The sequence below is a fragment of the Schistocerca serialis genome, chromosome 3 (genome assembly GCF_023864345.2).
Source record: "Schistocerca serialis cubense isolate TAMUIC-IGC-003099 chromosome 3, iqSchSeri2.2, whole genome shotgun sequence".
Classification (NCBI taxonomy): Eukaryota; Metazoa; Arthropoda; class Insecta; order Orthoptera; family Acrididae; genus Schistocerca; species Schistocerca serialis.
In genome coordinates this window covers 578,169,353-578,183,716 of record NC_064640.1, presented here as the reverse complement: position 1 = coordinate 578,183,716, position 14,364 = coordinate 578,169,353, and the positions used below count along the sequence as shown (strand labels likewise).

General features: G+C 40.6%; 1 protein-coding gene across 1 annotated transcript in view; it reads left to right on the top strand.

The window, feature by feature from the left end:
• The window catches only part of LOC126470469 (syntaxin-binding protein 5), a 1,027,167-nt gene extending 1,019,362 nt beyond the window's left edge, over positions 1–7,805 (top strand). The window contains exon 24 of the transcript XR_007586213.1: positions 7,410–7,805. The gene's annotated coding sequence lies outside the window, so the exon portion shown is untranslated. The remainder of the gene's footprint in view (positions 1–7,409) is intronic.
• The last annotated feature ends 6,559 nt before the right edge of the window (positions 7,806–14,364 follow it).

Here is a 14,364-nt window from a genome sequence, read left to right as displayed (position 1 = left end):
GGCATAAATCCCTCAGAGTGGTTGGTGGGTCACGTCATCCATAAACAGCCATTTTCAACCTATCCCAGGCATGTTTGATAGGGTTCATGTCTGGAAAACATGCTGGCCACTCTAGTTGAGTGACGTCATTATCCTGAAGGAAATCATTCACAATATGTGCACATTGGGGGTGCGAATTGTCATCCATGAAGATGAATGCCTCGCCAATATGCTGCCAATATGGTTGCACTATCGGTCGGAGGATGGCATTCACGTATTGTACAGCGGTTACGATGTCTTCCATGACAACCAGTTGTGTACACTGGCCCCACATAATGCCACCCCAAAACATCAGGGAACCTCTACCTTGCTGTACTCACTGGACAGTGTGTCTAAGGTGTTCAGCCTGACTGGGTTGCCTCCAAACACATCTCCGACGATGTCTGGTTGAAAGCATATGTGACACTCATCAGTGAAGAGAACGTGATGCCAATCCTGAGTGGTCCATTTGGCATATTGTTGGGCCCATCTGTACTGAGCTGCATGGTGTCGTGGTTGCAAAGATGGACATCACGAGTGCAGTTGCACATCATGCAGCCTATTGCGAACAGTTTGAGTCGTAACACGACGTCCTATGGCTGCACGAAAAGCATTATTCAACATAGTGGCATTTCTGTCAGGGTTCCTCTGAGCCATAATCTATAGGTAGCAGTTATCCAGTGCAGTAGTAGCCCTTGGGCAGCCTGAGCAAGGCATGTCATTGACAGTCCTCGTCTCTCTGTATCTCCTCCATGTCCGAACAACGTCGCTTTTGTTCACTCTGAGATGTGTGGACACTTTCCTTGCTGAGAGGCCTTCCTGGCACAAAGTAACAATGTGGATATGATCGAACCATGGTATTGACTGAAACTTCCTGGCGGATTAAAGCTGTGTGCCGGACCGAGACTCGAACTCGGGACCTTTGCCTTTTGCGGCAAGTGCTCTACCAACTGAGCTACCCAAGCACGACTCACGCCCCATCCTCACAGCTTTACTTCCGCCAGTACCTCGTCTCCTACCTTCCAAACTTTACAGAAGCTCTCCTGCGAACCTGCAGAACTAGCACTCCTGAAAGAAAGGATATCCTTTCTTTTAGGAGTGCTAGTTCTGCAGGTTCGCAGGAGAGCTTCTGTAAAGTTTGGAAGTTTACAGAAGCTCTCCTGCGAACCTGCAGAACTAGCACTCCTGAAAGAAAGGATATCCTTTCTTTTAGGAGTGCTAGTTCTGCAGGTTCGCAGGAGAGCTTCTGTAAAGTTTGGAAGGTAGGAGACGAGGTACTGGCGGAAGTAAAGCTGTGAGGATGGGGCATGAGTCGTGCTTGGGTAGCTCAGTTGGGAAAGCACTTGCCCGCGAAAGGCAAAGGTCCCGAGTTCGAGTCTCGGTCTGGCACACAGTTTTAACCTGCCAGGAAGTTTCATATCAGTGCACACTCCGCTGCAGAGTGAAAATCTCATCATGGTATTGACTGTTTGGGCATGGCTGAACTACAGACAACACGAGCCGTGTACCTCCTTCCTGTTGGAATGACTGGAACTGATCAGCTGTCAGACCCCTCCGTCTATTAGGCGCTGTGCTGCTCATGCGTGATTGTTCACATCTTTGGGCGGTTTAGTGACATCTCTGAACAGTCAAAGGGACTGTGTGTCTGTGATACGATATCCACAGTCAACATTTATCTTCAGGAGTTCTGGGAACTGGGCTGATGCAAAACATTTTTTGATTCATTTCTGGCTTAGAGAGCAGCCAGAATATGTAGACAGAAAGTAATACTACAGAAACCTTCAGTCAAGTAACTATTTTGCATAACTTGCAATGTTAGATTTACACAAACTACTTGTCTTTAACTCGTGAATGGATGGGTTTGATAACACACATCCTGAAGAATAAATGAGTATTTAATTAATTATGGATAGCAGGTGGGTTGGTTAAAATGGTAGATCTTGAATGCAACATGCAGGATGAAATAGATGTTAGAGAGCACAGTAGTTATGCAGATTAGAAAAGAGTTGCACAAGATAGAGTAATGTGGAGAAATGCATCAAACCAGCCTGCAGACTGATGACTACGATGACATGGAACACATTGCATGAACTGTTTATTCATACTGGACTAGTCCAGTAATTCCGAAACACAAGGATTTGTGTAATGAAGAGGATATACATGGTCACAGATTTCCTTATCGCATGGTTAATGCAACACTGGAACTTTTGCCACACTAAAAGCATGCAAAATATGGTTATCCTTCTGCTGAGCTGTCATCTATCTCTAGCAAAGTGTGAGAAAAATTGAATGCAGCATTCAGTTGAATTATAATATTTCAGAAGAAAGATAAGAGCACTCAAAAATTTGAACTTTGATGACCTTGTGAGAAAAGTATATGTAGATCTAGCCAAAATCCAGTATCACATCTTGTTTTCAAAACACAGTTTAATTTGCACTCCTTGGACTTAGAGAGAGGGTACAGTGATTAAGGCACTGATCTCACCTTATGTGGCAGTGGGGTTTAAATCCCCATTCCAATTTAGGTTTCTCACAATTTCTCTAAACTGATTAAGGTGAAAGCTGTATCTGAGTTTGTGCTCTGTCTTCAGCGACCTCCTTATCACCAGGAAATTAAACTTTAATCTTCCTTTTCCAAGTGTTAAGATTTTTCCAATCCCCACCTATCCCAAACATAGGCATAGAGAAACAAATTTCTATACTGCAGGTGTTCCTGAACTACCTCTACTCCTCCGCACCCACAGAATATTCGATTTATAGTTTACCAATTTTCTATCCCCCCTCAGCCATATTAAAGCTCTTCCCCTCAAACAACTAGATCATCATTCCAAACGCTTCCAAGATACTCTTTCATTACTTCCACCTCCAGACATTACTACCCAGGAAGATCAGTGAACACTCTTGAGCACCTGCTTTCTCATCTTTTCAGCTCACCATACCATCCAGACTTGTCCTGTTGAACTTATCTACCTGCCAACATGACAGAAGCTCTCACTGAATAATAAAAAACGCACAACACTGATTTTAACATACCAACCAAGAACTTTAATGCTGCAGAGTTTTTAGCCCTACCCAAAAACCTCACCTTTGGTCCCACAGACAGTCAACTGAATACCATAGTTTTTGACCTTTGACAGCAGAATCATCTGATGCACCATGTCAAATGCTTTCAGCAGGTCAACAAATGCTGTTGATTCTGTTTCTTGTCTATCAGTTTAGTATGCAATTGATGCACTCATAAATGGCAGTTGTTGTTGACATTTTAGTTCTGAATCTGTCAGTCATTACATAGGACATTGTTTTTATTTACAAAGTAGTTGATCCCTGGCACTGATTGGGCATGTATTCATTCCAGTCTTTAATCAGTCTAACTCTTCCTTCACTCTCTTACTGTCCATCTCTTCTCTGCTCTCTTAGTTCATCTGCTCCTATTTTACCTTTCTCTGTTCATTTTCTGTTCCACCTCTCTCTGTCCATCTGCTTCTCCCCTTCTCTCTGTCCATCTCCTCTTCCCCCCCCCCCCCCCCCCGTCCATCCCCCCGTCCCACATCCATCTCCTCTTCCCACCCCCGTCTCTGTCCATTTCCTCTTCCTCCGTATCACTAACTGTCTGTCTCTCTCTCTCTCTCTCTCTCTCTCTCTCTCTCTCTCTCTCTCTCTCTCTCTCTCTCTCTCCCCCTCTCTCCCTCCATTTCCTCCTCTTCCCTTTCTGTCCATTTCCTCCATCCCTCTCTGTGTCCATCTTCTCCTCCCCCAATCTGTGTCCATGTCCTCCTCCCTCCTCCTCTCTCCACATTATCACCTCTACCCCAATTGGATGTTTGTGGTTCTTATCCCCAAAGTATATCTTTCCAGGTAGTAAGTAGTGTGTGTACAGAGATTTACAGTGATGAGCCAAAACATTATGATCACCTGCTTAATAGCTAGTCTGTATGTCTGTCTTTGGAACAAAATACATCACTGATTCTGCATCTCAGGGATCCAACAGTTTGTTTGTACGTATGTGGCATTAGATGTCTATGCACAAGTCATGTAATTCATGTAAATCACTGGCTGCTGATTTATGTACATTCTGATGCCACCGATAGCGACCTATATAGGTTCCATAGGATTTACATCAAGTGAATGTGGTTGCCAAGACATCAATGTGAGATCACTATAATGCTCCTCAAAACACTGTAGCAGAACACTAAGTGCCCAAAACTGGTCAAGAAATTAAATTTCTTATAGGCAACTGGTTGCTTATTTTTTCATTATATAAGACTAAAGTTACATAAAATAGACAAAATACAGAACTTTTATTCCTTAAAAGTGTTTCTTTATGGTTGGTATGGTGGTTACAGAGCAGCTTACTTATATCTAATACATAGCACTTGGTGTATTCTGAACACAGTTTCTTTATTTTAATGTTTGTTTTCCAAATTTCTTTGTTTACACACAAACTATAAATTAGATTGCAGGTATGATCCACTCTGGCAGCTACCATGTTTCTCGATTTATTTGCTTCTAGAAATTCCTGTAGAGTTTTCACAGAGATCTCTGCTTCACTTTTAGCTACCATCATTTGAGCCTATTATACAAATGATAAAGTCATTATCCTGTGTTATTTTTGTCCAGAAATCAGTGTCAACAACATAATTAGTTCCTGCTCCAGGTTTCACTACACTAGTCACTGTTCTGTCATGATTTTTCTCATGGAACAAACTAGATAGATTTCTGCCCATGGCTTTCTGTTAGCGAAAGTACACCAATCTTCTTTCTTGTTCACCCATCTTTGTTGTTTTCATTATTTTCAAAAAGACCATTTATTTTCAAATCAATATTTTTTCAATGTTATCAGAGTCACTTTATTGCAAAACATCATATTTGTTCTTATCGGAAAATGTAACTATTTTTGCACAGTTTGTTGTTCTTTTTGAGGTTCAAGAACTATCTTTGTTCAATACTTTCATCCACTCAGACAATTTATCAAGTTTGTCTTGCATCACTTCATCTGGCTTTTGCTTAGATCATATGTCCCGATTTTCTTTCTTGAGTATAAACGATGTCTCTTCTTGAAGCATTGACAATGAATTGTAAGCTTGAAATTTGTTCATTTAGCATTGTTATTATCATTTTATAATTATCATGAACTCCCTTTTTAAATGCATAACTGTAACTTTTTCTTGAGCTACAATTATGCACTCATGACCATCTTGTAATCCGCTCCAAATTTGTTCCATCTTTCTTTCCTCGGACCCTTCCGAATTACACACATTTCTCAACAGTGGGAAAAAATGGTTATTTATAGTTTCAAAAGTGAGCCTGGCTTGATCATCCTACCTACAGAAAAAGGTTCCAGTAGTGTCATGTTGCACTGCAGCAATTACCTAGCAGAAGATATCTTTCAGCTGTCAGACACCACCAGCTAGAGGTTTTGGTATGGAAGATGTGTTCTAGGATGTCCAGCAAAACCTTCAACGCCTGTTCAAATCTCTTAACTATTTCACCTAAATTCATCACCTTCACTGCCCCAGAATATAAACATCTTCTCTATACACACACATATCTAACTACCCCCCCCCCCCCTACAACTGGTTATAGGCTTTCCCCAGGAGTATTTTCTAGTAGACCAATGCCTATAATCAATTGTCTACAGCCTAATTTTCTATGTCATGGAAACCAACTACTACTTTTAACACTTCTTCACATTTCTTATCCAATTACCACCAAGTCCCAGCGTATGTCTGTTAATGCTGCCTGCCAATATACCACCACTGCCACTACCAACTAGTTGCTGTTACCATTGGGCACTACCTCTCTCAATGTCCTGCTAATTCCAGACCTACCACTCTTGTTCTTATGATGAACCACATCTTCACCCACAGATACATATTATGTGACAGGAATATGTAGAACTAAATTAGTGACACTGTCACGGATTTTTAAAAGGCATCTTTATGTGCCAACTTGGAGGAATTCTGAACTCCTTATCTGCTTCAGGTTCATGAAAAGTATGCTTATGATCTGGACCCAGGGTCAAGACTCTGTCCTCAGTCCTTCATAGCCTTACCTGTATTTTTCATGTATGTTTCATTTTAAGCTGAACTAGCCGTATTCCTGGGTATTGACCCCCATCTGTTTCTGTCTTCTAAAAACTGTCATCCATATGACAACTGTTAACAATATTCTGAGTAAAGAAATACCCACCTGGAGAACCATGCCCATTAGAGCACCTGCTTATGCAACAGAGAAGTTCTGGCCATGGTTCAAATCTGACTGGCAGATTGACAATGAGGTTGGTATGCCAGTCAGCCTGGATGTAGTTTTTAGGTCGTTTCCCACATCCCAATAGGGTAATATCAGGTTGGTACCCATGTTCTGCCTCAGACACACAATACACAAACGTTTAGAAAACTTTCTCAAGCATGCAAATATAATTCACTCTAGTTGGTAGACAGATAGAATACAATGCTTTCATCCTTGAGGGGTGCGGGAGGGGAGGGGGGGGGGGGGGGGGGAAGACAGGAGACTGGTGGGTGACCTAAGACATTTAATCTCCTTAAACCTATAATCAGCAGCAAACTCACTGTCTGAAGATCTTGCTAAGAACTTCATAAAAGCCAGTATTCCCCCTCTCCTCCCCCCCCCCCCCCCCACACTTAGTGCCTCGCCAAACCTAATCCACAAAACCCTAATACTCCAACCACACACAATTACATGCTACAAATTACACCTTAACAACCTTTTCTCATTTCCTGAGATAAAGCAGTGTGTTCCCAAAATCACTCGTCCATTATAAAAGTGATATTCAGGTGCCTACCAAACCTGGTCAGTCCCTATGTCATTCCTATGTCTAAGTTACCAAAACGGCTCATTTCTGGTGAAAGAGCCAGGTAAAATGCCTCTCCTGTGTACGCACAGAGCACATCGTGTTACAGTCTTGACACAGTATATGGGTATATCCTGTTCCATTGGGAGAGGGGCACTAGTTACAGCAGCCATATCATATGATAACTCTTGTGAAAATACTCCACAGACCTTTAAATGGTGTACAACAGGTTGGAAATCCACTGGAATGTTCTGAGTGCAACACAGTCAGCTTTAATGGCTATTTTGTAACCCATTCCAAATGGCTCACAGCCCTCCCTCTTCTTAATGGTTGCATTTCTAGCTTGAATATATGGAAGTCATAGTGATAAGTCTACTTTGTTTGCTTCATATACCTCACTACCTAACTCTAGTCGTCTTACTTTAGTTGTGTTTTTAAACGTTACATTAAGAAGTCCATAAATTTTATTTGTGGATTATTTAATTACTTCTTGGAAGAAGAATACCATATTTAAGGTTGAATAACAAGCACACTGTTTTTGTTCTACTTGTTTATTTTTTTTCTTTTTTTTCTTTTTCAGAATAGTTTTTGGATTGTTGGGATATCTCCAGGAAACAACTGTCATAAAGATTGGCCTTCCTTGTTTAATTAAGGAAGTCCACACAGTTTAGAAGCTGCTGGGTTCATGTTGATCAGATGCCCTAGTTTCATATTTAGGTATTATGCTTTTGCAGGTCTTGGTTTCTAAGTGCTTTGTTAAATGTTTTGGTAGGATCTTTGGTGTGGATATAGTAGGAATTGGGTGTGAGGAGTGGTTTAACTTTCTAAACATCACTTTTGTCCATGAGAACCAAAGTACTACTTTTATCTGGTTTTGTGAGAATGTTGTTATTTTGAATGTTGTTATTTTGAGTAATTTTCATCTTTAGAGTCTTTAATGTGTTCTGGTCCATAGACAATGATGTAGGAGGGTCTAACTCGAGTCATTTAGTGTATGTCATGACAGACTATTGTCTGGTTGCAATGTTTTTGTTTACACTGTATTTTGTATTGACTTTTAATCATCTGACTGTTTTTGGAAGGTTTATGGTGAGTGGCATATTTGAAACCTTTTATTAGCACTTCCATTAACTGTTTCAATAGATTTACTACTCATTCTGAAAAGTTTTGTTTAGATTTTGTTGTTATGGCTGCATTACGATCACACAGATTGTTTATTTTGTGTTTTTGGTATAAGTACATATTCTGAATTATGTTACAGACTTGTTCACATATTTCATTGTCAAAAACATCAAATTTGTGGGTGTATAATATGTGGGAATTGCATGCATTTCAGTTTAACAATGTGTACACATGATGTCCCTGATGCTGTACCACTTTTTTATTTCTTCCTTTATCCATGCATAAATCATGACCTCAATTGCTTTTTCCGCTGCAGTTGATGTGCTTCTTGACTGGCGCACACGTATTTTGGTGTAATATTTAGTTTTTGGCATTATTTATTGAACCAAAGATGTTGTGTTGCCTTTGCTTTTTGCTCGAGTAACCTGCTGTACAGGACTGCTTATAATGTTTAGTTACCCAAGAAATAGTGTCACTTTCAGATGCTAGTTAACTGTTTGCTAAAGATGGCCCAATAAGCCAAGAACTAGTTTGAAAGAAGCAACAGTGTAATTGTTATTCAACTTTAAAAAGCCCGTGAATCTTCATCTGCACATTTCTCTTAGTCTTCCTGTTCTGATAATTTTATCTTGCCCATCCCAGCCCCCTGCCCACTATATCACCATGCAATAATTAATTGCCACTTCTGCCTGCAATGAGTGAGCTCTCTCTGATGCTGGTTTCTATCCTCCTTGCCTGTTGTCCTTCTGTCTCCTATTCCTAGAGCCTCTCCCTTCTTTTTCATTTTCCTCACCTCTCTCTCTCTTCCCCCTCCCCCCCTCCCCCTCCCCCTTCCCCTCACCTCTTCTATGTTCATCTTATTCATTCCACACAGCTACAGGGTGGTTATAATTAATGCAACTACTCTTATAGGTTTAGTGTGGGCTATAATTATCATATGGCAGTGAAGCTTGGTAGATATCCTAATGCGTTAATGCAGAACCAATTTATTCTGGAAAAAAATTATTTCCAATTTTGGTCATGGGGTGAAAATTTGGCACTTTGAATGCAAGAAGGATGTATAGAAATGTTTCCATATGTAATGTATTAGAAATGGAACATTGGCAGAAAATGTCAGACAAATGAGAATGGCATAATGTAGATTTTATTATTAACTGTTGCTTACACAATTTGTTCAATGTGAGTATGAGAAATGTCAACAAGATGCTGCATCCATGAAATGATGTGATCAACTGTTGCTTGCAGCAGTTCTGGTGGAATCTGAGCAATGTGTTCCAGTATATTGGCCTTCAGACCAGGTAGAGACCAAACATATCACTCTTAAATGCGCTCTTTTAGGTACTCTCAGAGCCAAAAGTCACATGGATTCACATCACACAATCTTGTAGGCCATGCATCTGAAAAACCTCTGCAGATTACCCATTTGTGTAAGGTTGCATGAAACAGATCTTCCACTGGGTGACCGACATGAGATGTTGCCCCATCTTGCATAAAAATGGTGGTTTCCACAGAGTTGTGGTTTTCCAAAGCAGAGATTGAATGCTGTACAAGGAGATCTCGGTAATGTGCAGACATCACAGTACACCTGACAGGTGCTCTGGGTGTATTGACTTTATTCTGAGTGAATAAAAATGGATGAGAATAAAGGTTATCATAAATCCAAACTACACAGTCACATATGATGAGTGCAATGGCTCTTAGTGCACAATATGTGGTTTAACAGTACCCTGAATTTGGCAGCTCTGTGTATTCACTGCACCCTGTAGTGTAAAATGTGCATTGTCACTCCAATAAATATTGTCTGACAACATGTCATCAGCTGTGACCTGTGACAGAAACTGAAGAGCAGATTCAGAACATTGCTGTGTATCATGTACAGGTACTAATGTAAAATAGACTGCAAAACTCTCCGTACTGCTGACAATGGGATGGACAAATCTTGTGACACTGAATGAGCATTACCATTATCCAGGGCATGTGCTGGATGGTCACTTACATCAACAGCAATTTTCTCTATAACTTCCACCATGAGGGGATGCCTTCCTCCACCAGGTGCCACACCAAGCTCACCCATGTTTTCAAATTTCATCATCATTGTCATCATCATCATTATTTTTAAGCCATTTAATGACATTAGGCCTCTCCTCAGACCTTTCAGTTGGTGATACTCTCTCAATGCAGCACTTTAATTGCTGCTGTTCACATAACAGTTTCATTCTCTTCTCGATAACCACACTATTCATTCACATTATGGCTTTCAAGTGACAGAGTGGGTGTCACCATTATTGCACCTGGTGGCCACAACTGGAATTAATTTCTTTGCCAGCATTCCACATTAACGCATTAGCAAATATGCCAAGTTCTGCTGCCATATGATAATTACAGCCCATACTTGACCTCCATGAGTAGCTGCACTTTAATTATAACTGCCCTGTATAATGGGATCACAGGATGACTGAATGTGGGCTGTGGTCCACTGTCGAAGATGGGTGCTGGTGTGCAACAGGAGAATGTCCTGGTAAGATTACAATAGCATCTTTAGTACTGATTGTTTACAATTGTGGGACTTGGAAACTGCAAATGATGATGGCAAGTGAGTTGATTATTCCATGATGACATCCGCCAGTATGACATCCTTTGGTTGCTGACCGTGTGTGCCATTGCTGCTGTTGTTGCTGCATTGTGAGAAGCCTGTATTCCCCGGGTGAAGTGTAGGTGTCCCGTCAACAGTAGCTGTGTGTACATCCAACAGTGTCATGCTTCAGTAGCCCAAAGCACAGAAGCCCTTCATTGACATCTTGGCAGAGGTGGCAATGGTTAAGCCTTTGCATCATGCACCCAAAATGGCAGCAAAGTGCTGAGATGCGTGGTCATCATTTTGATGACTTGAAATGTTCCCAGATAGCATGTCATAAAATTTCTTGTCTTTGATACATATGCATTGGTTAACATAACCCAGCATGATACTGTGGTAACACTGCCTGCTGGTTAGGTATGGCTGTTATGGAAATGGAACATGAAAAATTATCAGTTATCAATTATTGAAACTTCCTGGCAGATTAAAACTGTGTGCCGGACCGAACTTGAACTCGGGGCCTTTGCCTTTCGCGGGCAAGCGCACTACCACCTGAGCTACCCAAGCACGACTCACGCCTCATCCTCACAGCTTTACTTCTGCCCGTATCTCATCTCCTACCTTCCAAACTTGCCCATGAAAGGCAAAGGTCCCAAGTTCGAGTCTCGGTCTGGCACACAGTTTTAATCTGCCAGGAAGTTTCATATCAGCGCACACTCCGCTGCAGAGTGAAAATCTCATTCTGTTAACAATTAGTGATTTTCTACTGCTTTTTACGCAAATGGTATGAGTACATTCATGCCATTGATTTGAAATGTTTTACCTATGTCTAGTAACTCTAACAACATAATCTTTTGGTGACTGAGTTCTGCCCTTTGAGTGCATGGGACACAATTTTTTATGTAACGATCAACATTCTGCTTGTGTGCCATCCACCAGTAATTTTTTGCTACTGCGTGTTGTGTAGTTCTGTGACCACTATGGCTGGATATAACTGAATCATGGGCTTGCCACAACAGCTTGAATTGTAATTTTGCTGTACTACTATATGCAACCCACATCTCATCTATCTTTAGGCTCTCTGTCTTCCACACTAAATTGTGGTTGCTTAGTGAACTCCTGACACTGTAGACATTGCTCTGTAAATCAGTGACATTCAAGATAATTGCTTTGCACTTCCTTCCATTCCTCTGTGTACACACTGGCACATTCAGTGGCAATATTTTGCGACTCAGACTGTCTGCATTTACCTGTGATCTACCTGGACAATGTATTAATTCGAAATCAAATTCACTAAGAAATAATGTCCATCTAGTTAACCTATTAGTTGGATCTTTAATTCCTAACAACCATTTGCATACCACATGATTGGTCATTACTGACTAGATAACAGCAGAAGTAAGTTATACCAAAAATAAGGTCTAGAATTTTTTTGCAGTATCTGAATAATTTTTTTCTGCTTCATCAAGATGTATGGATGCTGTGGAATGTTCTTCTGACTTAGCATGTATTGTAAAGCAAAACTGCTAGCACTACATGACAGCATAATATAAATTGCTTTTGGTAATCTGGAAAGGTGAGTATTAGACTAGAGGTCAGTAAGTCGATTAGTTTTATGATCATTATTTCATAATCTAGAGACCACTGAAGTTTCACTCCTTTTTTCACCATTTTGGTGAGAAGTCTTGCAATTTCAGCGAATTTTCTAATAAATTTTTGATAAAAATTGTCAAGGCCTAAATATGACTGTAATTCTTTCACCGTAGTCGGTGTCAGAAAATTTTTGATAGCATCAACAAGTCATTGATCAGTGCATGCACCATTCTGGCCTATAATATGGCCCTAGTAACGGACTTCTTGCAAATGAAATGGCACTTTTCCAGGCGAAGAGCTAACCACAGTGCTGTAGACAGTCAAAAACTTCACATAAACACACTAGCTCCTGGATATCCTTGGACAACATAATGAAATAATCTAAATAGGTCACAAATTGCTTAGATTATAATCCTCACAATACACCATCTAATAGTCACTGGAAAGTAGCTAGCATGTTTTTCAGCACAAAAGGAACGCGTCAATATTAATAATGACCAAAGGGGGTTGAGATTGCTGTTTTCGGACGATCTCCAGATGCTACATCTAATTGATGGTACCTACTTCATAGGTATGATTATTTGTGAAATAATGACACTGGCCCAGATTATCTAGGGTTTCTGTTATACTTTGCGTATGGTAGACATTTGAATTGTCTTCTGGTTTAGATAATGGTAGTCAACAGAACATATATGCTTTGCTGCCATCTGGTGATTTCCTTGGGCTGATGACAGTAGTGGGGCTACAGGGGCATCACCCTACCCCTGCAGTGTTTCCAAATTTATTAAAGATGGTAGATCCAAGATGCTGGCCATAGACGTGACAATTATTATTACTATTATTATTAATAATGTCACACTGACATCATAGTGGGAAATTCAAATTTTGATGGGAAAATAAGTCAATTGGGCCATCTCCACTAACCTAACTCCATCCCCCTGCCCCTCTCCTCTCTCCATCTAGGAATTGGCAGGAAAATGACTCAGTCTGTGTTGGGCTGCCTGATAGAACAGATGTAAGTTTTTATTTTGTATGCAGTGCAGTATATTGTTTAAATAAGCAGGTTGAGCTGTGATTGATCAAGTACTAGGCAGTAGCTCCATCCAGTTTCATCAATAACTGCTAGATGTGGAGTGGACATTTTCGCTATTAGTCTATTGAGATAATAGTGATACATGCAGATTGACTGCTGTCTTTGACGTTCTCCTGGAAAAGGGAACCATCTGCTTCAAAACTGACTTACATCTGCATTACAGGTTGATAGAAAGTGGACAGAGTGACCGGTTAAGGTGTGGTTGTAAGAGGTATAATTTAATGGTAGCCTGATGATAGAAGGAGATGTTGCTACAGGTCATTTATCACACAGTTAACCATTTTTTTCCCCATTATTCTCTTGGGGTGTATCAATTATGTGGCATAACCTGCATTCAGCTCATATACAATTGTGTGTTCGGTGTGTGAGTTAGAGCACCAGCTACATGCAACCATTAACAGCAAAACTCTCCATACCACAGTCATCAAAGGACTTCCAGCCCTCCTCTAGACAAATGAAGATTTATGCAACATACACCATTCCCATCCTGCATCTTGGGGCATAAAATCGAGTCTTCAGTTTCATAGCTATGGTGATTCTAAGTTACTGGCAGGTGTTTGTGAGGTACTGCAGTCCATGTGTATACATCTGCTTGACAGATATTCTGTTTACAGAGTTAGTGGCAGCATGGCATTTAATTTCAGATCTTAAACACTGCTCCTATGCATTTGTCTGTTTCCTTGTAAGAGGCATTCTCCGTTGCTGATGATCATTTTATAGGATTGATGTGAGCATAGTATAATTTCTGAAGTGTGATCGGATGTAAACAGTGGGCGCTATACACCTCTGGAAAGCTATATTGTGCATGTTTGACAAAGAATCCATGTTTTTTTTTTTTTTTTGTACTGAACCCTGACACTAGAACAATACTTCAGAACTGATAGCACAGTTGATTTACATAAAACTGTTCAAACTCCATCCGTCTGGAGCTCCATCATGCATAAAACTACACGTTTTCTTCTTAACTGTCTGTTATATCATCGCAACACTCTCATATCTACTATACACAGCAAAAGGGTGCTAACCTCCTCAACATGCACACATATGGAGAGATCTTGTGCACTTGGATGGGTGCTGTGAGTAAGATTGGTGTGGAACAGTATATGTGAACAGCAGTTATGGACTCAGCTCACTCTGTTCCTTCACAAGACT